Source organism: Schistocerca cancellata, chromosome 9 (genome assembly GCF_023864275.1).
Source record: "Schistocerca cancellata isolate TAMUIC-IGC-003103 chromosome 9, iqSchCanc2.1, whole genome shotgun sequence".
Lineage (NCBI taxonomy): Eukaryota > Metazoa > Arthropoda > Insecta > Orthoptera > Acrididae > Schistocerca > Schistocerca cancellata.
The window spans coordinates 521,405,712-521,433,706 of NC_064634.1; the positions used below are offsets into that span (position 1 = coordinate 521,405,712).

General features: G+C 55.3%; 24 non-coding genes across 24 annotated transcripts; all 24 read right to left on the reverse strand.

Annotated features, from left to right (window-relative positions):
- Positions 1–255: 255 nt before the first annotated feature.
- On the reverse strand, positions 256–374 carry LOC126102598 (5S ribosomal RNA). Its single transcript, XR_007522886.1, has one exon. It is a non-coding gene; the product is annotated as a 5S ribosomal RNA (ribosomal RNA).
- Positions 375–1,233: 859 nt separating this feature from the next.
- LOC126101901 (5S ribosomal RNA) lies at positions 1,234–1,352 on the reverse strand. The gene has a single exon (XR_007522609.1). It is a non-coding gene; the product is annotated as a 5S ribosomal RNA (ribosomal RNA).
- Positions 1,353–2,211: 859 nt separating this feature from the next.
- Positions 2,212–2,330, reverse strand: LOC126101834 (5S ribosomal RNA). The gene has a single exon (XR_007522547.1). It is a non-coding gene; the product is annotated as a 5S ribosomal RNA (ribosomal RNA).
- Positions 2,331–5,102: 2,772 nt separating this feature from the next.
- On the reverse strand, positions 5,103–5,221 carry LOC126101763 (5S ribosomal RNA). Its single transcript, XR_007522483.1, has one exon. It is a non-coding gene; the product is annotated as a 5S ribosomal RNA (ribosomal RNA).
- A 1,810-nt stretch (positions 5,222–7,031) lies between these two features.
- Positions 7,032–7,150, reverse strand: LOC126101765 (5S ribosomal RNA). The gene has a single exon (XR_007522485.1). It is a non-coding gene; the product is annotated as a 5S ribosomal RNA (ribosomal RNA).
- A 1,810-nt stretch (positions 7,151–8,960) lies between these two features.
- Positions 8,961–9,079, reverse strand: LOC126101766 (5S ribosomal RNA). The gene has a single exon (XR_007522486.1). It is a non-coding gene; the product is annotated as a 5S ribosomal RNA (ribosomal RNA).
- A 1,812-nt stretch (positions 9,080–10,891) lies between these two features.
- LOC126101794 (5S ribosomal RNA) lies at positions 10,892–11,010 on the reverse strand. Its single transcript, XR_007522511.1, has one exon. It is a non-coding gene; the product is annotated as a 5S ribosomal RNA (ribosomal RNA).
- An 854-nt stretch (positions 11,011–11,864) lies between these two features.
- On the reverse strand, positions 11,865–11,983 carry LOC126101835 (5S ribosomal RNA). Its single transcript, XR_007522548.1, has one exon. It is a non-coding gene; the product is annotated as a 5S ribosomal RNA (ribosomal RNA).
- Positions 11,984–12,840: 857 nt separating this feature from the next.
- LOC126101991 (5S ribosomal RNA) lies at positions 12,841–12,959 on the reverse strand. Its single transcript, XR_007522692.1, has one exon. It is a non-coding gene; the product is annotated as a 5S ribosomal RNA (ribosomal RNA).
- Positions 12,960–13,816: 857 nt separating this feature from the next.
- On the reverse strand, positions 13,817–13,935 carry LOC126102827 (5S ribosomal RNA). The gene has a single exon (XR_007523091.1). It is a non-coding gene; the product is annotated as a 5S ribosomal RNA (ribosomal RNA).
- An 853-nt stretch (positions 13,936–14,788) lies between these two features.
- LOC126101836 (5S ribosomal RNA) lies at positions 14,789–14,907 on the reverse strand. The gene has a single exon (XR_007522549.1). It is a non-coding gene; the product is annotated as a 5S ribosomal RNA (ribosomal RNA).
- An 857-nt stretch (positions 14,908–15,764) lies between these two features.
- LOC126102599 (5S ribosomal RNA) lies at positions 15,765–15,883 on the reverse strand. The gene has a single exon (XR_007522887.1). It is a non-coding gene; the product is annotated as a 5S ribosomal RNA (ribosomal RNA).
- An 855-nt stretch (positions 15,884–16,738) lies between these two features.
- On the reverse strand, positions 16,739–16,857 carry LOC126101837 (5S ribosomal RNA). Its single transcript, XR_007522550.1, has one exon. It is a non-coding gene; the product is annotated as a 5S ribosomal RNA (ribosomal RNA).
- Positions 16,858–17,714: 857 nt separating this feature from the next.
- Positions 17,715–17,833, reverse strand: LOC126102600 (5S ribosomal RNA). The gene has a single exon (XR_007522888.1). It is a non-coding gene; the product is annotated as a 5S ribosomal RNA (ribosomal RNA).
- An 853-nt stretch (positions 17,834–18,686) lies between these two features.
- LOC126101839 (5S ribosomal RNA) lies at positions 18,687–18,805 on the reverse strand. The gene has a single exon (XR_007522553.1). It is a non-coding gene; the product is annotated as a 5S ribosomal RNA (ribosomal RNA).
- An 857-nt stretch (positions 18,806–19,662) lies between these two features.
- Positions 19,663–19,781, reverse strand: LOC126101840 (5S ribosomal RNA). Its single transcript, XR_007522554.1, has one exon. It is a non-coding gene; the product is annotated as a 5S ribosomal RNA (ribosomal RNA).
- An 856-nt stretch (positions 19,782–20,637) lies between these two features.
- LOC126102601 (5S ribosomal RNA) lies at positions 20,638–20,756 on the reverse strand. The gene has a single exon (XR_007522889.1). It is a non-coding gene; the product is annotated as a 5S ribosomal RNA (ribosomal RNA).
- Positions 20,757–21,611: 855 nt separating this feature from the next.
- Positions 21,612–21,730, reverse strand: LOC126101841 (5S ribosomal RNA). The gene has a single exon (XR_007522555.1). It is a non-coding gene; the product is annotated as a 5S ribosomal RNA (ribosomal RNA).
- Positions 21,731–22,588: 858 nt separating this feature from the next.
- On the reverse strand, positions 22,589–22,707 carry LOC126102828 (5S ribosomal RNA). The gene has a single exon (XR_007523092.1). It is a non-coding gene; the product is annotated as a 5S ribosomal RNA (ribosomal RNA).
- Positions 22,708–23,560: 853 nt separating this feature from the next.
- On the reverse strand, positions 23,561–23,679 carry LOC126101842 (5S ribosomal RNA). The gene has a single exon (XR_007522556.1). It is a non-coding gene; the product is annotated as a 5S ribosomal RNA (ribosomal RNA).
- Positions 23,680–24,536: 857 nt separating this feature from the next.
- Positions 24,537–24,655, reverse strand: LOC126102602 (5S ribosomal RNA). The gene has a single exon (XR_007522890.1). It is a non-coding gene; the product is annotated as a 5S ribosomal RNA (ribosomal RNA).
- An 853-nt stretch (positions 24,656–25,508) lies between these two features.
- LOC126101843 (5S ribosomal RNA) lies at positions 25,509–25,627 on the reverse strand. The gene has a single exon (XR_007522557.1). It is a non-coding gene; the product is annotated as a 5S ribosomal RNA (ribosomal RNA).
- An 857-nt stretch (positions 25,628–26,484) lies between these two features.
- Positions 26,485–26,603, reverse strand: LOC126101780 (5S ribosomal RNA). Its single transcript, XR_007522498.1, has one exon. It is a non-coding gene; the product is annotated as a 5S ribosomal RNA (ribosomal RNA).
- Positions 26,604–27,460: 857 nt separating this feature from the next.
- LOC126102018 (5S ribosomal RNA) lies at positions 27,461–27,578 on the reverse strand. Its single transcript, XR_007522717.1, has one exon. It is a non-coding gene; the product is annotated as a 5S ribosomal RNA (ribosomal RNA).
- Between the last annotated feature and the right edge of the window lie 417 nt (positions 27,579–27,995).

Sequence of the window (27,995 nt, forward strand, 5' to 3'; positions counted from 1 at the left end):
ATTCGGAACTCTAAACTCCTACACAACAATAGGCGGTGACGTATTTCAGAAATCACCTGCCGATTCGTACTGTTTTGTCGTTTTCAAAGTCTTCTTGGCAAACTTGGTTAGCACATTCTCCCTCAAACTGAGTTAATTACTGCATTTTCGTACCATTACAGTAGTTTAAAAGGCTTAAGGAAGCATCTTTGTCACAACAGAAAGGTAGTTTGAAAATTGGGCTGGCGACATAACAAAAAAAAAAAACAGGAAGGGAGCCAACAGCACCCGGGTTTCCCAGGCGGTCACCCATCCAAGTACTAGCCGGGCCCGATGATGCTTAACTTCGGTGATCGGACGAGAACCGGTGTATTCATCATGGTATGGCCGTTGGCGCTCATCTAATGTAGGAGCACGGCAGAATTCGCGTTCGGCTTATCTCCCACCACACAAAATGTTAGTTTTCGGCCGCATTTGACGAAAGCGCTTCCTTCCGCAACCGCCAGTTCCTCGAGGACGGCGCGGGGAGGCGCGCCCGGCGTCCCAGCAGAGTGACGGCCGAATTGGCGGGCGCACCGCCGCGTGTGTGAGACGCACTGCTGCTCGTTGCACCCCCTGTCATTCGCTGGGCGCGTGCAGCCTTCGACACTAGCGGAGGACGCATCTTGTCCCTGGTGTTCAGCGGAGGGCCTGTGCGGGGTGCGGCAGTGTCGTGCTGGAGGGCCCACTGGTAGCGATGTGGGCTTCCTCGCCTCGCCTCGCCTCGCCTCGCCTCGCCTCGCCTCACACCAGGTGTCTGCGTAGTTTGCAGTGCATTCGCACCATTCCTATCCCTGTCCCTGTCCCCGTCCCGACTTGTCCCGACTTTGCTCGACTGCCGCTCGCTGCCGCTCGGGTCGTGGTCCATATGACAGCGCAAGCACGACAAACGTCTGCGGGACGAGACGAGACGAGACGAGACGAGACGACTAAGGAATAAATTCGTGGTTACAAATCAAATTCGGAACTCTAAACTCCTACACAACAATAGGCGGTGACGTATTTCAGAAATCACCTGCCGATTCGTACTGTTTTGTCGTTTTCAAAGTCTTCTTGGCAAACTTGGTTAGCACATTCTCCCTCAAACTGAGTTAATTACTGCATTTTCGTACCATTACAGTAGTTTAAAAGGCTTAAGGAAGCATCTTTGTCACAACAGAAAGGTAGTTTGAAAATTGGGCTGGCGACATAACAAAAAAAAAAAAACAGGAAGGGAGCCAACAGCACCCGGGTTTCCCAGACGGTCACCCATCCTAGTACTAGCCGGGCCAGATGATGCTTAACTTCGGTGATCGGACGAGAACCGGTGTATTCATCATGGTATGGCCGTTGGCGCTCTCTAGTAAAGGAGCACGGCAGAATTCGCGTTCGGCTTTTCTCCCAACACACAAAATGTTAGTTTTCGGCCGCATTTGACGAAAGCGCTTCCTTCCGCAACCGCCAGTTCCTCGAGGACGGCGCGGGGAGGCGCGCCCGGCGTCCCAGCAGAGTGACGGCCGAATTGGCGGGCGCACCGCCGCGTGTGTGGGACGCACTGCTGCTCGTTGCACCCCCTGTCATTCGCTGGGCGCGGTCAGCCTTCGACACTAGCGGAGGACGCATCTTGTCCCTGGTGTTCAGCGGAGGGCCTGTGCGGGGTGCGGCAGTGTCGTGCTGGAGGGCCCACTGGTAGCGATGTGGGCTTCCTCGCCTCGCCTCGCCTCGCCTCGCCTCGCCTCGCCTCACACCAGGTGTCTGCGTAGTTTGCAGTGCATTCGCACCATTCCTATCCCTGTCCCTGTCCCCGTCCCGACTTGTCCCGACTTTGCTCGACTGCCGCTCGCTGCCGCTCGGGTCGTGGTCCATATGACAGCGCAAGCACGACAAACGTCTGCGGGACGAGACGAGACGAGACGAGACGAGACGACTAAGGAATAAATTCGTGGTTACAAATCAAATTTGGAACTCTACACTCCTACACAACAATAGGCGGTGACGTATTTCAGAAATCACCTGCCGATTCGTACTGTTTTGTCGTTTTCAAAGTCTTCTTGGCAAACTTGGTTAGCACATTCTCCCTCAAACTGAGTTAATTACTGCATTTTCGTACCATTACAGTAGTTTAAAAGGCTTAAGGAAGCATCTTTGTCACAGCAGAAAGGTAGTTTGAAAATTGGGCTGGCGACATAACAAAAAAAAAAAAAACAGGAAGGGAGCCAACAGCACCCGGGTTTCCCAGGCGGTCACCCATCCAAGTACTAGCCGGGCCAGATGATGCTTAACTTCGGTGATCGGACGAGAACCGGTGTATTCATCATGGTATGGCCGTTGGCGCTCTCTAATAAAGGAGCACGGCAGAATTCGCGTTCGGCTTATCTCCCACCACACAAAATGTTAGTTTTCGGCCGCATTTGACGAAAGCGCTTCCTTCCGCAACCGCCAGTTCCTCGAGGACGGCGCGGGGAGGCGCGCCCGGCGTCCCAGCAGAGTGACGGCCGAATTGGCGGGCGCACCGCCGCGTGTGTGAGACGCACTGCTGCTCGTTGCACCCCCTGTCATTCGCTGGGCGCGTGCAGCCTTCGACACTAGCGGAGGACGCATCTTGTCCCTGGTGTTCAGCGGAGGGCCTGTGCGGGGTGCGGCAGTGTCGTGCAGGAGGGCCCACTGGTAGCGATGTGGGCTTCCTCGCCTCGCCTCGCCTCCCCTCGCCTCGCCTCGCCTCACACCAGGTGTCTGCGTAGTTTGCAGTGCATTCGCACCATTCCTATCCCTGTCCCTGTCCCCGTCCCGACTTGTCCCGACTTTGCTCGACTGCCGCTCGCTGCCGCTCGGGTCGTGGTCCATATGACAGCGCAAGCACGACAAACGTCTGCGGGACGAGACGAGACGAGACGAGACGAGACGACTAAGGAATAAATTCGTGGTTACAAATCAAATTTGGAACTCTACACTCCTACACAACAATAGGCGGTGACGTATTTCAGAAATCACCTGCCGATTCGTACTGTTTTGTCGTTTTCAAAGTCTTCTTGGCAAACTTGGTTAGCACATTCTCCCTCAAACTGAGTTAATTACTGCATTTTCGTACCATTACAGTAGTTTAAAAGGCTTAAGGAAGCATCTTTGTCACAGCAGAAAGGTAGTTTGAAAATTGGGCTGGCGACATAACAAAAAAAAAAAAACAGGAAGGGAGCCAACAGCACCCGGGTTTCCCAGGCGGTCACCCATCCAAGTACTTCGGTGATCGGACGAGAACCGGTGTATTCATCATGGTATGGCCGTTGGCGCTCTCTAATAAAGGAGCACGGCAGAATTCGCGTTCGGCTTTTCTCCCAACACACAAAATGTTAGTTTTCGGCCGCATTTGACGAAAGCGCTTCCTTTCGCAACCGCCAGTTCCTCGAGGACGGCGCGGGGAGGCGCGCCCGGCGTCCCAGCAGAGTGACGGCCGAATTGGCGGGCGCACCGCCGCGTGTGTGGGACGCACTGCTGCTCGTTGCACCCCCTGTCATTCGCTGGGCGCGGTCAGCCTTCGACACTAGCGGAGGACGCATCTTGTCCCTGGTGTTCAGCGGAGGGCCTGTGCGGGGTGCGGCAGTGTCGTGCTGGAGGGCCCACTGGTAGCGATGTGGGCTTCCTCGCCTCGCCTCGCCTCGCCTCGCCTCGCCTCGCCTCACACCAGGTGTCTGCGTAGTTTGCAGTGCATTCGCACCATTCCTATCCCTGTCCCTGTCCCCGTCCCGACTTGTCCCGACTTTGCTCGACTGCCGCTCGCTGCCGCTCGGGTCGTGGTCCATATGACAGCGCAAGCACGACAAACGTCTGCGGGACGAGACGAGACGAGACGAGACGAGACGACTAAGGAATAAATTCGTGGTTACAAATCAAATTTGGAACTCTACACTCCTACACAACAATAGGCGGTGACGTATTTCAGAAATCACCTGCCGATTCGTACTGTTTTGTCGTTTTCAAAGTCTTCTTGGCAAACTTGGTTAGCACATTCTCCCTCAAACTGAGTTAATTACTGCATTTTCGTACCATTACAGTAGTTTAAAAGGCTTAAGGAAGCATCTTTGTCACAGCAGAAAGGTAGTTTGAAAATTGGGCTGGCGACATAACAAAAAAAAAAAAAAACAGGAAGGGAGCCAACAGCACCCGGGTTTCCCAGGCGGTCACCCATCCAAGTACTTCGGTGATCGGACGAGAACCGGTGTATTCATCATGGTATGGCCGTTGGCGCTCTCTAATAAAGGAGCACGGCAGAATTCGCGTTCGGCTTTTCTCCCAACACACAAAATGTTAGTTTTCGGCCGCATTTGACGAAAGCGCTTCCTTTCGCAACCGCCAGTTCCTCGAGGACGGCGCGGGGAGGCGCGCCCGGCGTCCCAGCAGAGTGACGGCCGAATTGGCGGGCGCACCGCCGCGTGTGTGGGACGCACTGCTGCTCGTTGCACCCCCTGTCATTCGCTGGGCGCGGTCAGCCTTCGACACTAGCGGAGGACGCATCTTGTCCCTGGTGTTCAGCGGAGGGCCTGTGCGGGGTGCGGCAGTGTCGTGCTGGAGGGCCCACTGGTAGCGATGTGGGCTTCCTCGCCTCGCCTCGCCTCGCCTCGCCTCGCCTCGCCTCACACCAGGTGTCTGCGTAGTTTGCAGTGCATTCGCACCATTCCTATCCCTGTCCCTGTCCCCGTCCCGACTTGTCCCGACTTTGCTCGACTGCCGCTCGCTGCCGCTCGGGTCGTGGTCCATATGACAGCGCAAGCACGACAAACGTCTGCGGGACGAGACGAGACGAGACGAGACGAGACGAGACGACTAAGGAATAAATTCGTGGTTACAAATCAAATTCGGAACTCTAAACTCCTACACAACAATAGGCGGTGACGTATTTCAGAAATCACCTGCCGATTCGTACTGTTTTGTCGTTTTCAAAGTCTTCTTGGCAAACTTGGTTAGCACATTCTCCCTCAAACTGAGTTAATTACTGCATTTTCGTACCATTACAGTAGTTTAAAAGGCTTAAGGAAGCATCTTTGTCACAACAGAAAGGTAGTTTGAAAATTGGGCTGGCGACATAACAAAAAAAAAAAAAACAGGAAGGGAGCCAACAGCACCCGGGTTTCCCAGGCGGTCACCCATCCAAGTAATAGCCGGGCCCGATGATGCTTAACTTCGGTGATCGGACGAGAACCGGTGTATTCATCATGGTATGGCCGTTGGCGCTCATCTAATGTAGGAGCACGGCAGAATTCGCGTTCGGCTTATCTCCCACCACACAAAATGTTAGTTTTCGGCCGCATTTGACGAAAGCGCTTCCTTCCGCAACCGCCAGTTCCTCGAGGACGGCGCGGGGAGGCGCGCCCGGCGTCCCAGCAGAGTGACGGCCGAATTGGCGGGCGCACCGCCGCGTGTGTGAGACGCACTGCTGCTCGTTGCACCCCCTGTCATTCGCTGGGCGCGTGCAGCCTTCGACACTAGCGGAGGACGCATCTTGTCCCTGGTGTTCAGCGGAGGGCCTGTGCGGGGTGCGGCAGTGTCGTGCAGGAGGGCCCACTGGTAGCGATGTGGGCTTCCTCGCCTCGCCTCGCCTCGCCTCGCCTCGCCTCACACCAGGTGTCTGCGTAGTTTGCAGTGCATTCGCACCATTCCTATCCCTGTCCCTGTCCCCGTCCCGACTTGTCCCGACTTTGCTCGACTGCCGCTCGCTGCCGCTCGGGTCGTGGTCCATATGACAGCGCAAGCACGACAAACGTCTGCGGGACGAGACGAGACGAGACGAGACGAGACGACTAAGGAATAAATTCGTGGTTACAAATCAAATTTGGAACTCTACACTCCTACACAACAATAGGCGGTGACGTATTTCAGAAATCACCTGCCGATTCGTACTGTTTTGTCGTTTTCAAAGTCTTCTTGGCAAACTTGGTTAGCACATTCTCCCTCAAACTGAGTTAATTACTGCATTTTCGTACCATTACAGTAGTTTAAAAGGCTTAAGGAAGCATCTTTGTCACAGCAGAAAGGTAGTTTGAAAATTGGGCTGGCGACATAACAAAAAAAAAAAAAACAGGAAGGGAGCCAACAGCACCCGGGTTTCCCAGGCGGTCACCCATCCAAGTACTTCGGTGATCGGACGAGAACCGGTGTATTCATCATGGTATGGCCGTTGGCGCTCTCTAATAAAGGAGCACGGCAGAATTCGCGTTCGGCTTTTCTCCCAACACACAAAATGTTAGTTTTCGGCCGCATTTGACGAAAGCGCTTCCTTTCGCAACCGCCAGTTCCTCGAGGACGGCGCGGGGAGGCGCGCCCGGCGTCCCAGCAGAGTGACGGCCGAATTGGCGGGCGCACCGCCGCGTGTGTGGGACGCACTGCTGCTCGTTGCACCCCCTGTCATTCGCTGGGCGCGGTCAGCCTTCGACACTAGCGGAGGACGCATCTTGTCCCTGGTGTTCAGCGGAGGGCCTGTGCGGGGTGCGGCAGTGTCGTGCTGGAGGGCCCACTGGTAGCGATGTGGGCTTCCTCGCCTCGCCTCGCCTCGCCTCGCCTCGCCTCGCCTCACACCAGGTGTCTGCGTAGTTTGCAGTGCATTCGCACCATTCCTATCCCTGTCCCTGTCCCCGTCCCGACTTGTCCCGACTTTGCTCGACTACCGCTCGCTGCCGCTCGGGTCGTGGTCCATATGACAGCGCAAGCACGACAAACGTCTGCGGGACGAGACGAGACGAGACGAGACGAGACGACTAAGGAATAAATTCGTGGTTACAAATCAAATTCGGAACTCTAAACTCCTACACAACAATAGGCGGTGACGTATTTCAGAAATCACCTGCCGATTCGTACTGTTTTGTCGTTTTCAAAGTCTTCTTGGCAAACTTGGTTAGCACATTCTCCCTCAAACTGAGTTAATTACTGCATTTTCGTACCATTACAGTAGTTTAAAAGGCTTAAGGAAGCATCTTTGTCACAACAGAAAGGTAGTTTGAAAATTGGGCTGGCGACATAACAAAAAAAAAAAAAAACAGGAAGGGAGCCAACAGCACCCGGGTTTCCCAGGCGGTCACCCATCCAAGTAATAGCCGGGCCCGATGATGCTTAACTTCGGTGATCGGACGAGAACCGGTGTATTCATCATGGTATGGCCGTTGGCGCTCATCTAATGTAGGAGCACGGCAGAATTCGCGTTCGGCTTATCTCCCACCACACAAAATGTTAGTTTTCGGCCGCATTTGACGAAAGCGCTTCCTTCCGCAACCGCCAGTTCCTCGAGGACGGCGCGGGGAGGCGCGCCCGGCGTCCCAGCAGAGTGACGGCCGAATTGGCGGGCGCACCGCCGCGTGTGTGAGACGCACTGCTGCTCGTTGCACCCCCTGTCATTCGCTGGGCGCGTGCAGCCTTCGACACTAGCGGAGGACGCATCTTGTCCCTGGTGTTCAGCGGAGGGCCTGTGCGGGGTGCGGCAGTGTCGTGCAGGAGGGCCCACTGGTAGCGATGTGGGCTTCCTCGCCTCGCCTCGCCTCGCCTCGCCTCGCCTCACACCAGGTGTCTGCGTAGTTTGCAGTGCATTCGCACCATTCCTATCCCTGTCCCTGTCCCCGTCCCGACTTGTCCCGACTTTGCTCGACTGCCGCTCGCTGCCGCTCGGGTCGTGGTCCATATGACAGCGCAAGCACGACAAACGTCTGCGGGACGAGACGAGACGAGACGAGACGAGACGACTAAGGAATAAATTCGTGGTTACAAATCAAATTTGGAACTCTACACTCCTACACAACAATAGGCGGTGACGTATTTCAGAAATCACCTGCCGATTCGTACTGTTTTGTCGTTTTCAAAGTCTTCTTGGCAAACTTGGTTAGCACATTCTCCCTCAAACTGAGTTAATTACTGCATTTTCGTACCATTACAGTAGTTTAAAAGGCTTAAGGAAGCATCTTTGTCACAGCAGAAAGGTAGTTTGAAAATTGGGCTGGCGACATAACAAAAAAAAAAAAAACAGGAAGGGAGCCAACAGCACCCGGGTTTCCCAGGCGGTCACCCATCCAAGTACTTCGGTGATCGGACGAGAACCGGTGTATTCATCATGGTATGGCCGTTGGCGCTCTCTAATAAAGGAGCACGGCAGAATTCGCGTTCGGCTTTTCTCCCAACACACAAAATGTTAGTTTTCGGCCGCATTTGACGAAAGCGCTTCCTTTCGCAACCGCCAGTTCCTCGAGGACGGCGCGGGGAGGCGCGCCCGGCGTCCCAGCAGAGTGACGGCCGAATTGGCGGGCGCACCGCCGCGTGTGTGGGACGCACTGCTGCTCGTTGCACCCCCTGTCATTCGCTGGGCGCGGTCAGCCTTCGACACTAGCGGAGGACGCATCTTGTCCCTGGTGTTCAGCGGAGGGCCTGTGCGGGGTGCGGCAGTGTCGTGCTGGAGGGCCCACTGGTAGCGATGTGGGCTTCCTCGCCTCGCCTCGCCTCGCCTCGCCTCGCCTCGCCTCACACCAGGTGTCTGCGTAGTTTGCAGTGCATTCGCACCATTCCTATCCCTGTCCCTGTCCCCGTCCCGACTTGTCCCGACTTTGCTCGACTACCGCTCGCTGCCGCTCGGGTCGTGGTCCATATGACAGCGCAAGCACGACAAACGTCTGCGGGACGAGACGAGACGAGACGAGACGAGACGACTAAGGAATAAATTCGTGGTTACAAATCAAATTCGGAACTCTAAACTCCTACACAACAATAGGCGGTGACGTATTTCAGAAATCACCTGCCGATTCGTACTGTTTTGTCGTTTTCAAAGTCTTCTTGGCAAACTTGGTTAGCACATTCTCCCTCAAACTGAGTTAATTACTGCATTTTCGTACCATTACAGTAGTTTAAAAGGCTTAAGGAAGCATCTTTGTCACAACAGAAAGGTAGTTTGAAAATTGGGCTGGCGACATAACAAAAAAAAAAAAAAACAGGAAGGGAGCCAACAGCACCCGGGTTTCCCAGGCGGTCACCCATCCAAGTAATAGCCGGGCCCGATGATGCTTAACTTCGGTGATCGGACGAGAACCGGTGTATTCATCATGGTATGGCCGTTGGCGCTCATCTAATGTAGGAGCACGGCAGAATTCGCGTTCGGCTTATCTCCCACCACACAAAATGTTAGTTTTCGGCCGCATTTGACGAAAGCGCTTCCTTCCGCAACCGCCAGTTCCTCGAGGACGGCGCGGGGAGGCGCGCCCGGCGTCCCAGCAGAGTGACGGCCGAATTGGCGGGCGCACCGCCGCGTGTGTGAGACGCACTGCTGCTCGTTGCACCCCCTGTCATTCGCTGGGCGCGTGCAGCCTTCGACACTAGCGGAGGACGCATCTTGTCCCTGGTGTTCAGCGGAGGGCCTGTGCGGGGTGCGGCAGTGTCGTGCAGGAGGGCCCACTGGTAGCGATGTGGGCTTCCTCGCCTCGCCTCGCCTCGCCTCGCCTCGCCTCACACCAGGTGTCTGCGTAGTTTGCAGTGCATTCGCACCATTCCTATCCCTGTCCCTGTCCCCGTCCCGACTTGTCCCGACTTTGCTCGACTGCCGCTCGCTGCCGCTCGGGTCGTGGTCCATATGACAGCGCAAGCACGACAAACGTCTGCGGGACGAGACGAGACGAGACGAGACGAGACGACTAAGGAATAAATTCGTGGTTACAAATCAAATTTGGAACTCTACACTCCTACACAACAATAGGCGGTGACGTATTTCAGAAATCACCTGCCGATTCGTACTGTTTTGTCGTTTTCAAAGTCTTCTTGGCAAACTTGGTTAGCACATTCTCCCTCAAACTGAGTTAATTACTGCATTTTCGTACCATTACAGTAGTTTAAAAGGCTTAAGGAAGCATCTTTGTCACAGCAGAAAGGTAGTTTGAAAATTGGGCTGGCGACATAACAAAAAAAAAAAAAAACAGGAAGGGAGCCAACAGCACCCGGGTTTCCCAGGCGGTCACCCATCCAAGTACTTCGGTGATCGGACGAGAACCGGTGTATTCATCATGGTATGGCCGTTGGCGCTCTCTAATAAAGGAGCACGGCAGAATTCGCGTTCGGCTTTTCTCCCAACACACAAAATGTTAGTTTTCGGCCGCATTTGACGAAAGCGCTTCCTTTCGCAACCGCCAGTTCCTCGAGGACGGCGCGGGGAGGCGCGCCCGGCGTCCCAGCAGAGTGACGGCCGAATTGGCGGGCGCACCGCCGCGTGTGTGGGACGCACTGCTGCTCGTTGCACCCCCTGTCATTCGCTGGGCGCGGTCAGCCTTCGACACTAGCGGAGGACGCATCTTGTCCCTGGTGTTCAGCGGAGGGCCTGTGCGGGGTGCGGCAGTGTCGTGCTGGAGGGCCCACTGGTAGCGATGTGGGCTTCCTCGCCTCGCCTCGCCTCGCCTCGCCTCGCCTCGCCTCTCACCAGGTGTCTGCGTAGTTTGCAGTGCATTCGCACCATTCCTATCCCTGTCCCTGTCCCCGTCCCGACTTGTCCCGACTTTGCTCGACTGCCGCTCGCTGCCGCTCGGGTCGTGGTCCATATGACAGCGCAAGCACGACAAACGTCTGCGGGACGAGACGAGACGAGACGAGACGAGACGACTAAGGAATAAATTCGTGGTTACAAATCAAATTCGGAACTCTAAACTCCTACACAACAATAGGCGGTGACGTATTTCAGAAATCACCTGCCGATTCGTACTGTTTTGTCGTTTTCAAAGTCTTCTTGGCAAACTTGGTTAGCACATTCTCCCTCAAACTGAGTTAATTACTGCATTTTCGTACCATTACAGTAGTTTAAAAGGCTTAAGGAAGCATCTTTGTCACAACAGAAAGGTAGTTTGAAAATTGGGCTGGCGACATAACAAAAAAAAAAAAAAAACAGGAAGGGAGCCAACAGCACCCGGGTTTCCCAGGCGGTCACCCATCCAAGTACTAGCCGGGCCCGATGATGCTTAACTTCGGTGATCGGACGAGAACCGGTGTATTCATCATGCTATGGCCGTTGGCGCTCATCTAATGTAGGAGCACGGCAGAATTCGCGTTCGGCTTATCTCCCACCACACAAAATGTTAGTTTTCGGCCGCATTTGACGAAAGCGCTTCCTTCCGCAACCGCCAGTTCCTCGAGGACGGCGCGGGGAGGCGCGCCCGGCGTCCCAGCAGAGTGACGGCCGAATTGGCGGGCGCACCGCCGCGTGTGTGAGACGCACTGCTGCTCGTTGCACCCCCTGTCATTCGCTGGGCGCGTGCAGCCTTCGACACTAGCGGAGGACGCATCTTGTCCCTGGTGTTCAGCGGAGGGCCTGTGCGGGGTGCGGCAGTGTCGTGCAGGAGGGCCCACTGGTAGCGATGTGGGCTTCCTCGCCTCGCCTCGCCTCGCCTCGCCTCGCCTCACACCAGGTGTCTGCGTAGTTTGCAGTGCATTCGCACCATTCCTATCCCTGTCCCTGTCCCCGTCCCGACTTGTCCCGACTTTGCTCGACTGCCGCTCGCTGCCGCTCGGGTCGTGGTCCATATGACAGCGCAAGCACGACAAACGTCTGCGGGACGAGACGAGACGAGACGAGACGAGACGACTAAGGAATAAATTCGTGGTTACAAATCAAATTTGGAACTCTACACTCCTACACAACAATAGGCGGTGACGTATTTCAGAAATCACCTGCCGATTCGTACTGTTTTGTCGTTTTCAAAGTCTTCTTGGCAAACTTGGTTAGCACATTCTCCCTCAAACTGAGTTAATTACTGCATTTTCGTACCATTACAGTAGTTTAAAAGGCTTAAGGAAGCATCATTGTCACAGCAGAAAGGTAGTTTGAAAATTGGGCTGGCGACATAACAAAAAAAAAAAAACAGGAAGGGAGCCAACAGCACCCGGGTTTCCCAGGCGGTCACCCATCCAAGTACTAGCCGGGCCAGATGATGCTTAACTTCGGTGATCGGACGAGAACCGGTGTATTCATCATGGTATGGCCGTTGGCGCTCTCTAATAAAGGAGCACGGCAGAATTCGCGTTCGGCTTTTCTCCCAACACACAAAATGTTAGTTTTCGGCCGCATTTGACGAAAGCGCTTCCTTTCGCAACCGCCAGTTCCTCGAGGACGGCGCGGGGAGGCGCGCCCGGCGTCCCAGCAGAGTGACGGCCGAATTGGCGGGCGCACCGCCGCGTGTGTGGGACGCACTGCTGCTCGTTGCACCCCCTGTCATTCGCTGGGCGCGGTCAGCCTTCGACACTAGCGGAGGACGCATCTTGTCCCTGGTGTTCAGCGGAGGGCCTGTGCGGGGTGCGGCAGTGTCGTGCAGGAGGGCCCACTGGTAGCGATGTGGGCTTCCTCGCCTCGCCTCGCCTCGCCTCGCCTCGCCTCGCCTCACACCAGGTGTCTGCGTAGTTTGCAGTGCATTCGCACCATTCCTATCCCTGTCCCTGTCCCCGTCCCGACTTGTCCCGACTTTGCTCGACTGCCGCTCGCTGCCGCTCGGGTCGTGGTCCATATGACAGCGCAAGCACGACAAACGTCTGCGGGACGAGACGAGACGAGACGAGACGAGACGACTAAGGAATAAATTCGTGGTTACAAATCAAATTTGGAACTCTACACTCCTACACAACAATAGGCGGTGACGTATTTCAGAAATCACCTGCCGATTCGTACTGTTTTGTCGTTTTCAAAGTCTTCTTGGCAAACTTGGTTAGCACATTCTCCCTCAAACTGAGTTAATTACTGCATTTTCGTACCATTACAGTAGTTTAAAAGGCTTAAGGAAGCATCTTTGTCACAGCAGAAAGGTAGTTTGAAAATTGGGCTATCGACATAACAAAAAAAAAAAACAGGAAGGGAGCCAACAGCACCCGGGTTTCCCAGGCGGTCACCCATCCAAGTACTAGCCGGGCCAGTTGATGCTTAACTTCGGTGATCGGACGAGAACCGGTGTATTCATCATGGTATGGCCATTGGCGCTCTCTAATAAAGGAGCACGGCAGAATTCGCGTTCGGCTTTTCTCCCAACACACAAAATGTTAGTTTTCGGCCGCATTTGACAAAAGCGCTTCCTTTCGCAACCGCCAGTTCCTCGAGGACGGCGCGGGGAGGCGCGCCCGGCGTCCCAGCAGAGTGACGGCCGAATTGGCGGGCGCACCGCCGCGTGTGTGGGACGCACTGCTGCTCGTTGCACCCCCTGTCATTCGCTGGGCGCGGTCAGCCTTCGACACTAGCGGAGGACGCATCTTGTCCCTGGTGTTCAGCGGAGGGCCTGTGCGGGGTGCGGCAGTGTCGTGCTGGAGGGCCCACTGGTAGCGATGTGGGCTTCCTCGCCTCGCCTCGCCTCGCCTCGCCTCGCCTCGCCTCACACCAGGTGTCTGCGTAGTTTGCAGTGCATTCGCACCATTCCTATCCCTGTCCCTGTCCCCGTCCCGACTTGTCCCGACTTTGCTCGACTGCCGCTCGCTGCCGCTCGGGTCGTGGTCCATATGACAGCGCAAGCACGACAAACGTCTGCGGGACGAGACGAGACGAGACGAGACGAGACGACTAAGGAATAAATTCGTGGTTACAAATCAAATTCGGAACTCTAAACTCCTACACAACAATAGGCGGTGACGTATTTCAGAAATCACCTGCCGATTCGTACTGTTTTGTCGTTTTCAAAGTCTTCTTGGCAAACTTGGTTAGCACATTCTCCCTCAAACTGAGTTAATTACTGCATTTTCGTACCATTACAGTAGTTTAAAAGGCTTAAGGAAGCATCTTTGTCACAACAGAAAGGTAGTTTGAAAATTGGGCTGGCGACATAACAAAAAAAAAAAACAGGAAGGGAGCCAACAGCACCCGGGTTTCCCAGGCGGTCACCCATCCAAGTACTAGCCGGGCCCGATGATGCTTAACTTCGGTGATCGAACGAGAACCGGTGTATTCATCATGGTATGGCCGTTGGCGCTCATCTAATGTAGGAGCACGGCAGAATTCGCGTTCGGCTTATCTCCCACCACACAAAATGTTAGTTTTCGGCCGCATTTGACGAAAGCGCTTCCTTCCGCAACCGCCAGTTCCTCGAGGACGGCGCGGGGAGGCGCGCCCGGCGTCCCAGCAGAGTGACGGCCGAATTGGCGGGCGCACCGCCGCGTGTGTGAGACGCACTGCTGCTCGTTGCACCCCCTGTCATTCGCTGGGCGCGTGCAGCCTTCGACACTAGCGGAGGACGCATCTTGTCCCTGGTGTTCAGCGGAGGGCCTGTGCGGGGTGCGGCAGTGTCGTGCAGGAGGGCCCACTGGTAGCGATGTGGGCTTCCTCGCCTCGCCTCGCCTCGCCTCGCCTCGCCTCACACCAGGTGTCTGCGTAGTTTGCAGTGCATTCGCACCATTCCTATCCCTGTCCCTGTCCCCGTCCCGACTTGTCCCGACTTTGCTCGACTGCCGCTCGCTGCCGCTCGGGTCGTGGTCCATATGACAGCGCAAGCACGACAAACGTCTGCGGGACGAGACGAGACGAGACGAGACGAGACGACTAAGGAATAAATTCGTGGTTACAAATCAAATTTGGAACTCTACACTCCTACACAACAATAGGCGGTGACGTATTTCAGAAATCACCTGCCGATTCGTACTGTTTTGTCGTTTTCAAAGTCTTCTTGGCAAACTTGGTTAGCACATTCTCCCTCAAACTGAGTTAATTACTGCATTTTCGTACCATTACAGTAGTTTAAAAGGCTTAAGGAAGCATCTTTGTCACAGCAGAAAGGTAGTTTGAAAATTGGGCTATCGACATAACAAAAAAAAAAAACAGGAAGGGAGCCAACAGCACCCGGGTTTCCCAGGCGGTCACCCATCCAAGTACTAGCCGGGCCAGATGATGCTTAACTTCGGTGATCGGACGAGAACCGGTGTATTCATCATGGTATGGCCGTTGGCGCTCTCTAATAGAGGAGCACGGCAGAATTCGCGTTCGGCTTTTCTCCCAACACACAAAATGTTAGTTTTCGGCCGCATTTGACAAAAGCGCTTCCTTTCGCAACCGCCAGTTCCTCGAGGACGGCGCGGGGAGGCGCGCCCGGCGTCCCAGCAGAGTGACGGCCGAATTGGCGGGCGCACCGCCGCGTGTGTGGGACGCACTGCTGCTCGTTGCACCCCCTGTCATTCGCTGGGCGCGGTCAGCCTTCGACACTAGCGGAGGACGCATCTTGTCCCTGGTGTTCAGCGGAGGGCCTGTGCGGGGTGCGGCAGTGTCGTGCTGGAGGGCCCACTGGTAGCGATGTGGGCTTCCTCGCCTCGCCTCGCCTCGCCTCGCCTCGCCTCGCCTCACACCAGGTGTCTGCGTAGTTTGCAGTGCATTCGCACCATTCCTATCCCTGTCCCTGTCCCCGTCCCGACTTGTCCCGACTTTGCTCGACTGCCGCTCGCTGCCGCTCGGGTCGTGGTCCATATGACAGCGCAAGCACGACAAACGTCTGCGGGACGAGACGAGACGAGACGAGACGAGACGACTAAGGAATAAATTCGTGGTTACAAATCAAATTCGGAACTCTAAACTCCTACACAACAATAGGCGGTGACGTATTTCAGAAATCACCTGCCGATTCGTACTGTTTTGTCGTTTTCAAAGTCTTCTTGGCAAACTTGGTTAGCACATTCTCCCTCAAACTGAGTTAATTACTGCATTTTCGTACCATTACAGTAGTTTAAAAGGCTTAAGGAAGCATCTTTGTCACAACAGAAAGGTAGTTTGAAAATTGGGCTGGCGACATAACAAAAAAAAAAAACAGGAAGGGAGCCAACAGCACCCGGGTTTCCCAGGCGGTCACCCATCCAAGTACTAGCCGGGCCCGATGATGCTTAACTTCGGTGATCGGACGAGAACCGGTGTATTCATCATGGTATGGCCGTTGGCGCTCATCTAATGTAGGAGCACGGCAGAATTCGCGTTCGGCTTATCTCCCACCACACAAAATGTTAGTTTTCGGCCGCATTTGACGAAAGCGCTTCCTTCCGCAACCGCCAGTTCCTCGAGGACGGCGCGGGGAGGCGCGCCCGGCGTCCCAGCAGAGTGACGGCCGAATTGGCGGGCGCACCGCCGCGTGTGTGAGACGCACTGCTGCTCGTTGCACCCCCTGTCATTCGCTGGGCGCGTGCAGCCTTCGACACTAGCGGAGGACGCATCTTGTCCCTGGTGTTCAGCGGAGGGCCTGTGCGGGGTGCGGCAGTGTCGTGCAGGAGGGCCCACTGGTAGCGATGTGGGCTTCCTCGCCTCGCCTCGCCTCGCCTCGCCTCGCCTCACACCAGGTGTCTGCGTAGTTTGCAGTGCATTCGCACCATTCCTATCCCTGTCCCTGTCCCCGTCCCGACTTGTCCCGACTTTGCTCGACTGCCGCTCGCTGCCGCTCGGGTCGTGGTCCATATGACAGCGCAAGCACGACAAACGTCTGCGGGACGAGACGAGACGAGACGAGACGAGACGACTAAGGAATAAATTCGTGGTTACAAATCAAATTTGGAACTCTACACTCCTACACAACAATAGGCGGTGACGTATTTCAGAAATCACCTGCCGATTCGTACTGTTTTGTCGTTTTCAAAGTCTTCTTGGCAAACTTGGTTAGCACATTCTCCCTCAAACTGAGTTAATTACTGCATTTTCGTACCATTACAGTAGTTTAAAAGGCTTAAGGAAGCATCTTTGTCACAGCAGAAAGGTAGTTTGAAAATTGGGCTGGCGACATAACAAAAAAAAAAAAAACAGGAAGGGAGCCAACAGCACCCGGGTTTCCCAGGCGGTCACCCATCCAAGTACTAGCCGGGCCAGATGATGCTTAACTTCGGTGATCGGACGAGAACCGGTGTATTCATCATGGTATGGCCGTTGGCGCTCTCTAATAAAGGAGCACGGCAGAATTCGCGTTCGGCTTTTCTCCCAACACACAAAATGTTAGTTTTCGGCCGCATTTGACGAAAGCGCTTCCTTTCGCAACCGCCAGTTCCTCGAGGACGGCGCGGGGAGGCGCGCCCGGCGTCCCAGCAGAGTGACGGCCGAATTGGCGGGCGCACCGCCGCGTGTGTGGGACGCACTGCTGCTCGTTGCACCCCCTGTCATTCGCTGGGCGCGGTCAGCCTTCGACACTAGCGGAGGACGCATCTTGTCCCTGGTGTTCAGCGGAGGGCCTGTGCGGGGTGCGGCAGTGTCGTGCTGGAGGGCCCACTGGTAGCGATGTGGGCTTCCTCGCCTCGCCTCGCCTCGCCTCGCCTCGCCTCGCCTCACACCAGGTGTCTGCGTAGTTTGCAGTGCATTCGCACCATTCCTATCCCTGTCCCTGTCCCCGTCCCGACTTGTCCCGACTTTGCTCGACTGCCGCTCGCTGCCGCTCGGGTCGTGGTCCATATGACAGCGCAAGCACGACAAACGTCTGCGGGACGAGACGAGACGAGACGAGACGAGACGACTAAGGAATAAATTCGTGGTTACAAATCAAATTCGGAACTCTAAACTCCTACACAACAATAGGCGGTGACGTATTTCAGAAATCACCTGCCGATTCGTACTGTTTTGTCGTTTTCAAAGTCTTCTTGGCAAACTTGGTTAGCACATTCTCCCTCAAACTGAGTTAATTACTGCATTTTCGTACCATTACAGTAGTTTAAAAGGCTTAAGGAAGCATCTTTGTCACAACAGAAAGGTAGTTTGAAAATTGGGCTGGCGACATAACAAAAAAAAAAAACAGGAAGGGAGCCAACAGCACCCGGGTTTCCCAGGCGGTCACCCATCCAAGTACTAGCCGGGCCCGATGATGCTTAACTTCGGTGATCGGACGAGAACCGGTGTATTCATCATGGTATGGCCGTTGGCGCTCATCTAATGTAGGAGCACGGCAGAATTCGCGTTCGGCTTATCTCCCACCACACAAAATGTTAGTTTTCGGCCGCATTTGACGAAAGCGCTTCCTTCCGCAACCGCCAGTTCCTCGAGGACGGCGCGGGGAGGCGCGCCCGGCGTCCCAGCAGAGTGACGGCCGAATTGGCGGGCGCACCGCCGCGTGTGTGAGACGCACTGCTGCTCGTTGCACCCCCTGTCATTCGCTGGGCGCGTGCAGCCTTCGACACTAGCGGAGGACGCATCTTGTCCCTGGTGTTCAGCGGAGGGCCTGTGCGGGGTGCGGCAGTGTCGTGCAGGAGGGCCCACTGGTAGCGATGTGGGCTTCCTCGCCTCGCCTCGCCTCGCCTCGCCTCGCCTCACACCAGGTGTCTGCGTAGTTTGCAGTGCATTCGCACCATTCCTATCCCTGTCCCTGTCCCCGTCCCGACTTGTCCCGACTTTGCTCGACTGCCGCTCGCTGCCGCTCGGGTCGTGGTCCATATGACAGCGCAAGCACGACAAACGTCTGCGGGACGAGACGAGACGAGACGAGACGAGACGACTAAGGAATAAATTCGTGGTTACAAATCAAATTTGGAACTCTACACTCCTACACAACAATAGGCGGTGACGTATTTCAGAAATCACCTGCCGATTCGTACTGTTTTGTCGTTTTCAAAGTCTTCTTGGCAAACTTGGTTAGCACATTCTCCCTCAAACTGAGTTAATTACTGCATTTTCGTACCATTACAGTAGTTTAAAAGGCTTAAGGAAGCATCTTTGTCACAACAGAAAGGTAGTTTGAAAATTGGGCTGGCGACATAACAAAAAAAAAAAACAGGAAGGGAGCCAACAGCACCCGGGTTTCCCAGGCGGTCACCCATCCAAGTACTAGCCGGGCCAGATGATGCTTAACTTCGGTGATCGGACGAGAACCGGTGTATTCATCATGGTATGGCCGTTGGCGCTCTCTAATAAAGGAGCACGGCAGAATTCGCGTTCGGCTTTTCTCCCAACACACAAAATGTTAGTTTTCGGCCGCATTTGACGAAAGCGCTTCCTTTCGCAACCGCCAGTTCCTCGAGGACGGCGCGGGGAGGCGCGCCCGGCGTCCCAGCAGAGTGACGGCCGAATTGGCGGGCGCACCGCCGCGTGTGTGGGACGCACTGCTGCTCGTTGCACCCCCTGTCATTCGCTGGGCGCGGTCAGCCTTCGACACTAGCGGAGGACGCATCTTGTCCCTGGTGTTCAGCGGAGGGCCTGTGCGGGGTGCGGCAGTGTCGTGCTGGAGGGCCCACTGGTAGCGATGTGGGCTTCCTCGCCTCGCCTCGCCTCGCCTCGCCTCGCCTCGCCTCACACCAGGTGTCTGCGTAGTTTGCAGTGCATTCGCACCATTCCTATCCCTGTCCCTGTCCCCGTCCCGACTTGTCCCGACTTTGCTCGACTGCCGCTCGCTGCCGCTCGGGTCGTGGTCCATATGACAGCGCAAGCACGACAAACGTCTGCGGGACGAGACGAGACGAGACGAGACGAGACGACTAAGGAATAAATTCGTGGTTACAAATCAAATTCGGAACTCTAAACTCCTACACAACAATAGGCGGTGACGTATTTCAGAAATCACCTGCCGATTCGTACTGTTTTGTCGTTTTCAAAGTCTTCTTGGCAAACTTGGTTAGCACATTCTCCCTCAAACTGAGTTAATTACTGCATTTTCGTACCATTACAGTAGTTTAAAAGGCTTAAGGAAGCATCTTTGTCACAGCAGAAAGGTAGTTTGAAAATTGGGCTATCGACATAACAAAAAAAAAAAACAGGAAGGGAGCCAACAGCACCCGGGTTTCCCAGGCGGTCACCCATCCAAGTACTAGCCGGGCCAGATGATGCTTAACTTCGGTGATCGGACGAGAACCGGTGTATTCATCATGGTATGGCCGTTGGCGCTCTCTAATAGAGGAGCACGGCAGAATTCGCGTTCGGCTTTTCTCCCAACACACAAAATGTTAGTTTTCGGCCGCATTTGACAAAAGCGCTTCCTTTCGCAACCGCCAGTTCCTCGAGGACGGCGCGGGGAGGCGCGCCCGGCGTCCCAGCAGAGTGACGGCCGAATTGGCGGGCGCACCGCCGCGTGTGTGGGACGCACTGCTGCTCGTTGCACCCCCTGTCATTCGCTGGGCGCGGTCAGCCTTCGACACTAGCGGAGGACGCATCTTGTCCCTGGTGTTCAGCGGAGGGCCTGTGCGGGGTGCGGCAGTGTCGTGCTGGAGGGCCCACTGGTAGCGATGTGGGCTTCCTCGCCTCGCCTCGCCTCGCCTCGCCTCGCCTCGCCTCACACCAGGTGTCTGCGTAGTTTGCAGTGCATTCGCACCATTCCTATCCCTGTCCCTGTCCCCGTCCCGACTTGTCCCGACTTTGCTCGACTGCCGCTCGCTGCCGCTCGGGTCGTGGTCCATATGACAGCGCAAGCACGACAAACGTCTGCGGGACGAGACGAGACGAGACGAGACGAGACGACTAAGGAATAAATTCGTGGTTACAAATCAAATTCGGAACTCTAAACTCCTACACAACAATAGGCGGTGACGTATTTCAGAAATCACCTGCCGATTCGTACTGTTTTGTCGTTTTCAAAGTCTTCTTGGCAAACTTGGTTAGCACATTCTCCCTCAAACTGAGTTAATTACTGCATTTTCGTACCATTACAGTAGTTTAAAAGGCTTAAGGAAGCATCTTTGTCACAACAGAAAGGTAGTTTGAAAATTGGGCTGGCGACATAACAAAAAAAAAAACAGGAAGGGAGCCAACAGCACCCGGGTTTCCCAGGCGGTCACCCATCCAAGTACTAGCCGGGCCCGATGATGCTTAACTTCGGTGATCGGACGAGAACCGGTGTATTCATCATGGTATGGCCGTTGGCGCTCATCTAATGTAGGAGCACGGCAGAATTCGCGTTCGGCTTATCTCCCACCACACAAAATGTTAGTTTTCGGCCGCATTTGACGAAAGCGCTTCCTTCCGCAACCGCCAGTTCCTCGAGGACGGCGCGGGGAGGCGCGCCCGGCGTCCCAGCAGAGTGACGGCCGAATTGGCGGGCGCACCGCCGCGTGTGTGAGACGCACTGCTGCTCGTTGCACCCCCTGTCATTCGCTGGGCGCGTGCAGCCTTCGACACTAGCGGAGGACGCATCTTGTCCCTGGTGTTCAGCGGAGGGCCTGTGCGGGGTGCGGCAGTGTCGTGCAGGAGGGCCCACTGGTAGCGATGTGGGCTTCCTCGCCTCGCCTCGCCTCGCCTCGCCTCGCCTCACACCAGGTGTCTGCGTAGTTTGCAGTGCATTCGCACCATTCCTATCCCTGTCCCTGTCCCCGTCCCGACTTGTCCCGACTTTGCTCGACTGCCGCTCGCTGCCGCTCGGGTCGTGGTCCATATGACAGCGCAAGCACGACAAACGTCTGCGGGACGAGACGAGACGAGACGAGACGAGACGACTAAGGAATAAATTCGTGGTTACAAATCAAATTTGGAACTCTACACTCCTACACAACAATAGGCGGTGACGTATTTCAGAAATCACCTGCCGATTCGTACTGTTTTGTCGTTTTCAAAGTCTTCTTGGCAAACTTGGTTAGCACATTCTCCCTCAAACTGAGTTAATTACTGCATTTTCGTACCATTACAGTAGTTTAAAAGGCTTAAGGAAGCATCTTTGTCACAGCAGAAAGGTAGTTTGAAAATTGGGCTGGCGACATAACAAAAAAAAAAAAAACAGGAAGGGAGCCAACAGCACCCGGGTTTCCCAGGCGGTCACCCATCCAAGTACTAGCCGGGCCAGATGATGCTTAACTTCGGTGATCGGACGAGAACCGGTGTATTCATCATGGTATGGCCGTTGGCGCTCTCTAATAAAGGAGCACGGCAGAATTCGCGTTCGGCTTTTCTCCCAACACACAAAATGTTAGTTTTCGGCCGCATTTGACGAAAGCGCTTCCTTTCGCAACCGCCAGTTCCTCGAGGACGGCGCGGGGAGGCGCGCCCGGCGTCCCAGCAGAGTGACGGCCGAATTGGCGGGCGCACCGCCGCGTGTGTGGGACGCACTGCTGCTCGTTGCACCCCCTGTCATTCGCTGGGCGCGGTCAGCCTTCGACACTAGCGGAGGACGCATCTTGTCCCTGGTGTTCAGCGGAGGGCCTGTGCGGGGTGCGGCAGTGTCGTGCTGGAGGGCCCACTGGTAGCGATGTGGGCTTCCTCGCCTCGCCTCGCCTCGCCTCGCCTCGCCTCGCCTCACACCAGGTGTCTGCGTAGTTTGCAGTGCATTCGCACCATTCCTATCCCTGTCCCTGTCCCCGTCCCGACTTGTCCCGACTTTGCTCGACTGCCGCTCGCTGCCGCTCGGGTCGTGGTCCATATGACAGCGCAAGCACGACAAACGTCTGCGGGACGAGACGAGACGAGACGAGACGAGACGACTAAGGAATAAATTCGTGGTTACAAATCAAATTCGGAACTCTAAACTCCTACACAACAATAGGCGGTGACGTATTTCAGAAATCACCTGCCGATTCGTACTGTTTTGTCGTTTTCAAAGTCTTCTTGGCAAACTTGGTTAGCACATTCTCCCTCAAACTGAGTTAATTACTGCATTTTCGTACCATTACAGTAGTTTAAAAGGCTTAAGGAAGCATCTTTGTCACAACAGAAAGGTAGTTTGAAAATTGGGCTGGCGACATAACAAAAAAAAAAAAACAGGAAGGGAGCCAACAGCACCCGGGTTTCCCAGGCGGTCACCCATCCAAGTACTAGCCGGGCCCGATGATGCTTAACTTCGGTGATCGAACGAGAACCGGTGTATTCATCATGGTATGGCCGTTGGCGCTCATCTAATGTAGGAGCACGGCAGAATTCGCGTTCGGCTTATCTCCCACCACACAAAATGTTAGTTTTCGGCCGCATTTGACGAAAGCGCTTCCTTCCGCAACCGCCAGTTCCTCGAGGACGGCGCGGGGAGGCGCGCCCGGCGTCCCAGCAGAGTGACGGCCGAATTGGCGGGCGCACCGCCGCGTGTGTGAGACGCACTGCTGCTCGTTGCACCCCCTGTCATTCGCTGGGCGCGTGCAGCCTTCGACACTAGCGGAGGACGCATCTTGTCCCTGGTGTTCAGCGGAGGGCCTGTGCGGGGTGCGGCAGTGTCGTGCAGGAGGGCCCACTGGTAGCGATGTGGGCTTCCTCGCCTCGCCTCGCCTCGCCTCGCCTCGCCTCACACCAGGTGTCTGCGTAGTTTGCAGTGCATTCGCACCATTCCTATCCCTGTCCCTGTCCCCGTCCCGACTTGTCCCGACTTTGCTCGACTGCCGCTCGCTGCCGCTCGGGTCGTGGTCCATATGACAGCGCAAGCACGACAAACGTCTGCGGGACGAGACGAGACGAGACGAGACGAGACGACTAAGGAATAAATTCGTGGTTACAAATCAAATTTGGAACTCTACACTCCTACACAACAATAGGCGGTGACGTATTTCAGAAATCACCTGCCGATTCGTACTGTTTTGTCGTTTTCAAAGTCTTCTTGGCAAACTTGGTTAGCACATTCTCCCTCAAACTGAGTTAATTACTGCATTTTCGTACCATTACAGTAGTTTAAAAGGCTTAAGGAAGCATCTTTGTCACAGCAGAAAGGTAGTTTGAAAATTGGGCTATCGACATAACAAAAAAAAAAAACAGGAAGGGAGCCAACAGCACCCGGGTTTCCCAGGCGGTCACCCATCCAAGTACTAGCCGGGCCAGATGATGCTTAACTTCGGTGATCGGACGAGAACCGGTGTATTCATCATGGTATGGCCGTTGGCGCTCTCTAATAGAGGAGCACGGCAGAATTCGCGTTCGGCTTTTCTCCCAACACACAAAATGTTAGTTTTCGGCCGCATTTGACAAAAGCGCTTCCTTTCGCAACCGCCAGTTCCTCGAGGACGGCGCGGGGAGGCGCGCCCGGCGTCCCAGCAGAGTGACGGCCGAATTGGCGGGCGCACCGCCGCGTGTGTGGGACGCACTGCTGCTCGTTGCACCCCCTGTCATTCGCTGGGCGCGGTCAGCCTTCGACACTAGCGGAGGACGCATCTTGTCCCTGGTGTTCAGCGGAGGGCCTGTGCGGGGTGCGGCAGTGTCGTGCTGGAGGGCCCACTGGTAGCGATGTGGGCTTCCTCGCCTCGCCTCGCCTCGCCTCGCCTCGCCTCGCCTCACACCAGGTGTCTGCGTAGTTTGCAGTGCATTCGCACCATTCCTATCCCTGTCCCTGTCCCCGTCCCGACTTGTCCCGACTTTGCTCGACTGCCGCTCGCTGCCGCTCGGGTCGTGGTCCATATGACAGCGCAAGCACGACAAACGTCTGCGGGACGAGACGAGACGAGACGAGACGAGACGACTAAGGAATAAATTCGTGGTTACAAATCAAATTCGGAACTCTAAACTCCTACACAACAATAGGCGGTGACGTATTTCAGAAATCACCTGCCGATTCGTACTGTTTTGTCGTTTTCAAAGTCTTCTTGGCAAACTTGGTTAGCACATTCTCCCTCAAACTGAGTTAATTACTGCATTTTCGTACCATTACAGTAGTTTAAAAGGCTTAAGGAAGCATCTTTGTCACAACAGAAAGGTAGTTTGAAAATTGGGCTGGCGACATAACAAAAAAAAAAAACAGGAAGGGAGCCAACAGCACCCGGGTTTCCCAGGCGGTCACCCATCCAAGTACTAGCCGGGCCCGATGATGCTTAACTTCGGTGATCGGACGAGAACCGGTGTATTCATCATGGTATGGCCGTTGGCGCTCATCTAATGTAGGAGCACGGCAGAATTCGCGTTCGGCTTATCTCCCACCACACAAAATGTTAGTTTTCGGCCGCATTTGACGAAAGCGCTTCCTTCCGCAACCGCCAGTTCCTCGAGGACGGCGCGGGGAGGCGCGCCCGGCGTCCCAGCAGAGTGACGGCCGAATTGGCGGGCGCACCGCCGCGTGTGTGAGACGCACTGCTGCTCGTTGCACCCCCTGTCATTCGCTGGGCGCGTGCAGCCTTCGACACTAGCGGAGGACGCATCTTGTCCCTGGTGTTCAGCGGAGGGCCTGTGCGGGGTGCGGCAGTGTCGTGCAGGAGGGCCCACTGGTAGCGATGTGGGCTTCCTCGCCTCGCCTCGCCTCGCCTCGCCTCGCCTCACACCAGGTGTCTGCGTAGTTTGCAGTGCATTCGCACCATTCCTATCCCTGTCCCTGTCCCCGTCCCGACTTGTCCCGACTTTGCTCGACTGCCGCTCGCTGCCGCTCGGGTCGTGGTCCATATGACAGCGCAAGCACGACAAACGTCTGCGGGACGAGACGAGACGAGACGAGACGAGACGACTAAGGAATAAATTCGTGGTTACAAATCAAATTTGGAACTCTACACTCCTACACAACAATAGGCGGTGACGTATTTCAGAAATCACCTGCCGATTCGTACTGTTTTGTCGTTTTCAAAGTCTTCTTGGCAAACTTGGTTAGCACATTCTCCCTCAAACTGAGTTAATTACTGCATTTTCGTACCATTACAGTAGTTTAAAAGGCTTAAGGAAGCATCTTTGTCACAGCAGAAAGGTAGTTTGAAAATTGGGCTATCGACATAACAAAAAAAAAAAACAGGAAGGGAGCCAACAGCACCCGGGTTTCCCAGGCGGTCACCCATCCAAGTACTAGCCGGGCCAGATGATGCTTAACTTCGGTGATCGGACGAGAACCGGTGTATTCATCATGGTATGGCCGTTGGCGCTCTCTAATAAAGGAGCACGGCAGAATTCGCGTTCGGCTTTTCTCCCAACACACAAAATGTTAGTTTTCGGCCGCATTTGACGAAAGCGCTTCCTTTCGCAACCGCCAGTTCCTCGAGGACGGCGCGGGGAGGCGCGCCCGGCGTCCCAGCAGAGTGACGGCCGAATTGGCGGGCGCACCGCCGCGTGTGTGGGACGCACTGCTGCTCGTTGCACCCCCTGTCATTCGCTGGGCGCGGTCAGCCTTCGACACTAGCGGAGGACGCATCTTGTCCCTGGTGTTCAGCGGAGGGCCTGTGCGGGGTGCGGCAGTGTCGTGCTGGAGGGCCCACTGGTAGCGATGTGGGCTTCCTCGCCTCGCCTCGCCTCGCCTCGCCTCGCCTCGCCTCACACCAGGTGTCTGCGTAGTTTGCAGTGCATTCGCACCATTCCTATCCCTGTCCCTGTCCCCGTCCCGACTTGTCCCGACTTTGCTCGACTGCCGCTCGCTGCCGCTCGGGTCGTGGTCCATATGACAGCGCAAGCACGACAAACGTCTGCGGACGAGACGAGACGAGACGAGACGAGACGACTAAGGAATAAATTCGTGGTTACAAATCAAATTCGGAACTCTAAACTCCTACACAACAATAGGCGGTGACGTATTTCAGAAATCACCTGCCGATTCGTACTGTTTTTGTCGTTTTCAAAGTCTTCTTGGGCAACTTGGTTAGCACATTCTCCCTCAAACTGAGTTAATTACTGCATTTTCGTACCATTACAGTAGTTTAAAAGGCTTAAGGAAGCATCTTTGTCACAACAGAAAGGTAGTTTGAAAATTGGGCTGGCGACATAACAAAAAAAAAAAACAGGAAGGGAGCCAACAGCACCCGGGTTTCCCAGACGGTCACCCATCCAAGTACTAGCCGGGCCCGATGATGCTTAACTTCGGTGATCGGACGAGAACCGGTGTATTCATCATGGTATGGCCGTTGGGCGCTCATCTAATGTAGGAGCACGGCAGAATTCGCGTTCGGCTTATCCTCCCACCACACAAAATGTTAGTTTTCGGCCGCATTTGACGAAAGCGCTTCCTTCCGCAACCGCCAGTTCCTCGAGGACGGCGCGGGGAGGCGCGCCCGGCGTCCCAGCAGAGTGACGGCCGAATTGGCGGGCGCACCGCCGCGTGTGTGAGACGCACTGCTGCTCGTTGCACCCCCTGTCATTCGCTGGGCGCGTGCAGCCTTCGACACTAGCGGAGGACGCATCTTGTCCCTGGTGTACAGCGGAGGGCCTGTGCGGGGTGCGGCAGTGTCGTGCAGGAGGGCCCATGGTAGCGATGTGGCTTCCTCGCCTCGCCTCGCCTCGCCTCGCCTCGCCTCGCCTCACACCAGGTGTCCTGCGTAGTTTGCAGTGCATTCGCACCATTCCTATCCCTGTCCCTGTCCCCGTCCCGACTTGTCCGACTTTGCTCGACTGCCGCTCGCTGCCGCTCGGGTCGTGGTCCATATGACAGCGCAAGCACGACAAACGTCTGCGGGACGAGACGAGACGAGACGAGACGAGACGACTAAGGAATAAATTCGTGGTTACAAATCAAATTTGGAACTCTACACTCCTACACAACAATAGGCGGTGACGTATTTCAGAAATCACCTGCCGATTCGTACTGTTTTGTCGTTTCAAAGTCTTCTTGGCAAACTTGGTTAGCACATTCTCCCTCAAACTGAGTTAATTACTGCATTTTCGTACCATTACAGTAGTTTAAAAAGGCTTAAGGAAGCATCTTTGTCACAGCAGAAAGGTAGTTTGAAAATTGGGCTATCGACATAACAAAAAAAAAAAACAGGAGGGAGCCAACAGCACCCGGGTTTCCAGGCGGTCACCCATCCAAGTACTAGCCGGGCCAGATGATGCTTAACTTCGGTGATCGGACGAGAACCGGTGTATTCATCATGGTATGGCCGTTGGCGCTCTCTAATAGAGGAGCCACGGCAGAATTCGCGTTCGGCTTTTCTCCCAACACACAAAATGTTTGTTTTCGGCCGCATTTGACAAAAGCGCTTCCTTTCGCAACCGCCAGTTCCTCGAGGACGGCGCGGGAGGCGCGCCCAGGCGTCCCAGCAGAGTGACGGCCGAATTGGCGGGCGCACCGCCGCGTGTGTGGGACGCACTGCTGCTCGTTGCACCCCCTGTCATTCGCTGGGCGCGGTCAGCCTTCGACACTAGCGGAGGACGCATCTTGTCCCTGGTGTTCAGCGGAGGGCCTGTGCGGGGTGCGGCAGTGTCGTGCTGGAGGGCCCACTGGTAGCGATGTGGGCTTCCTCGCCTCGCCTCGCCTCGCCTCGCCTCGCCTCGCCTCACACCAGGTGTCTGCGTAGTTTGCAGT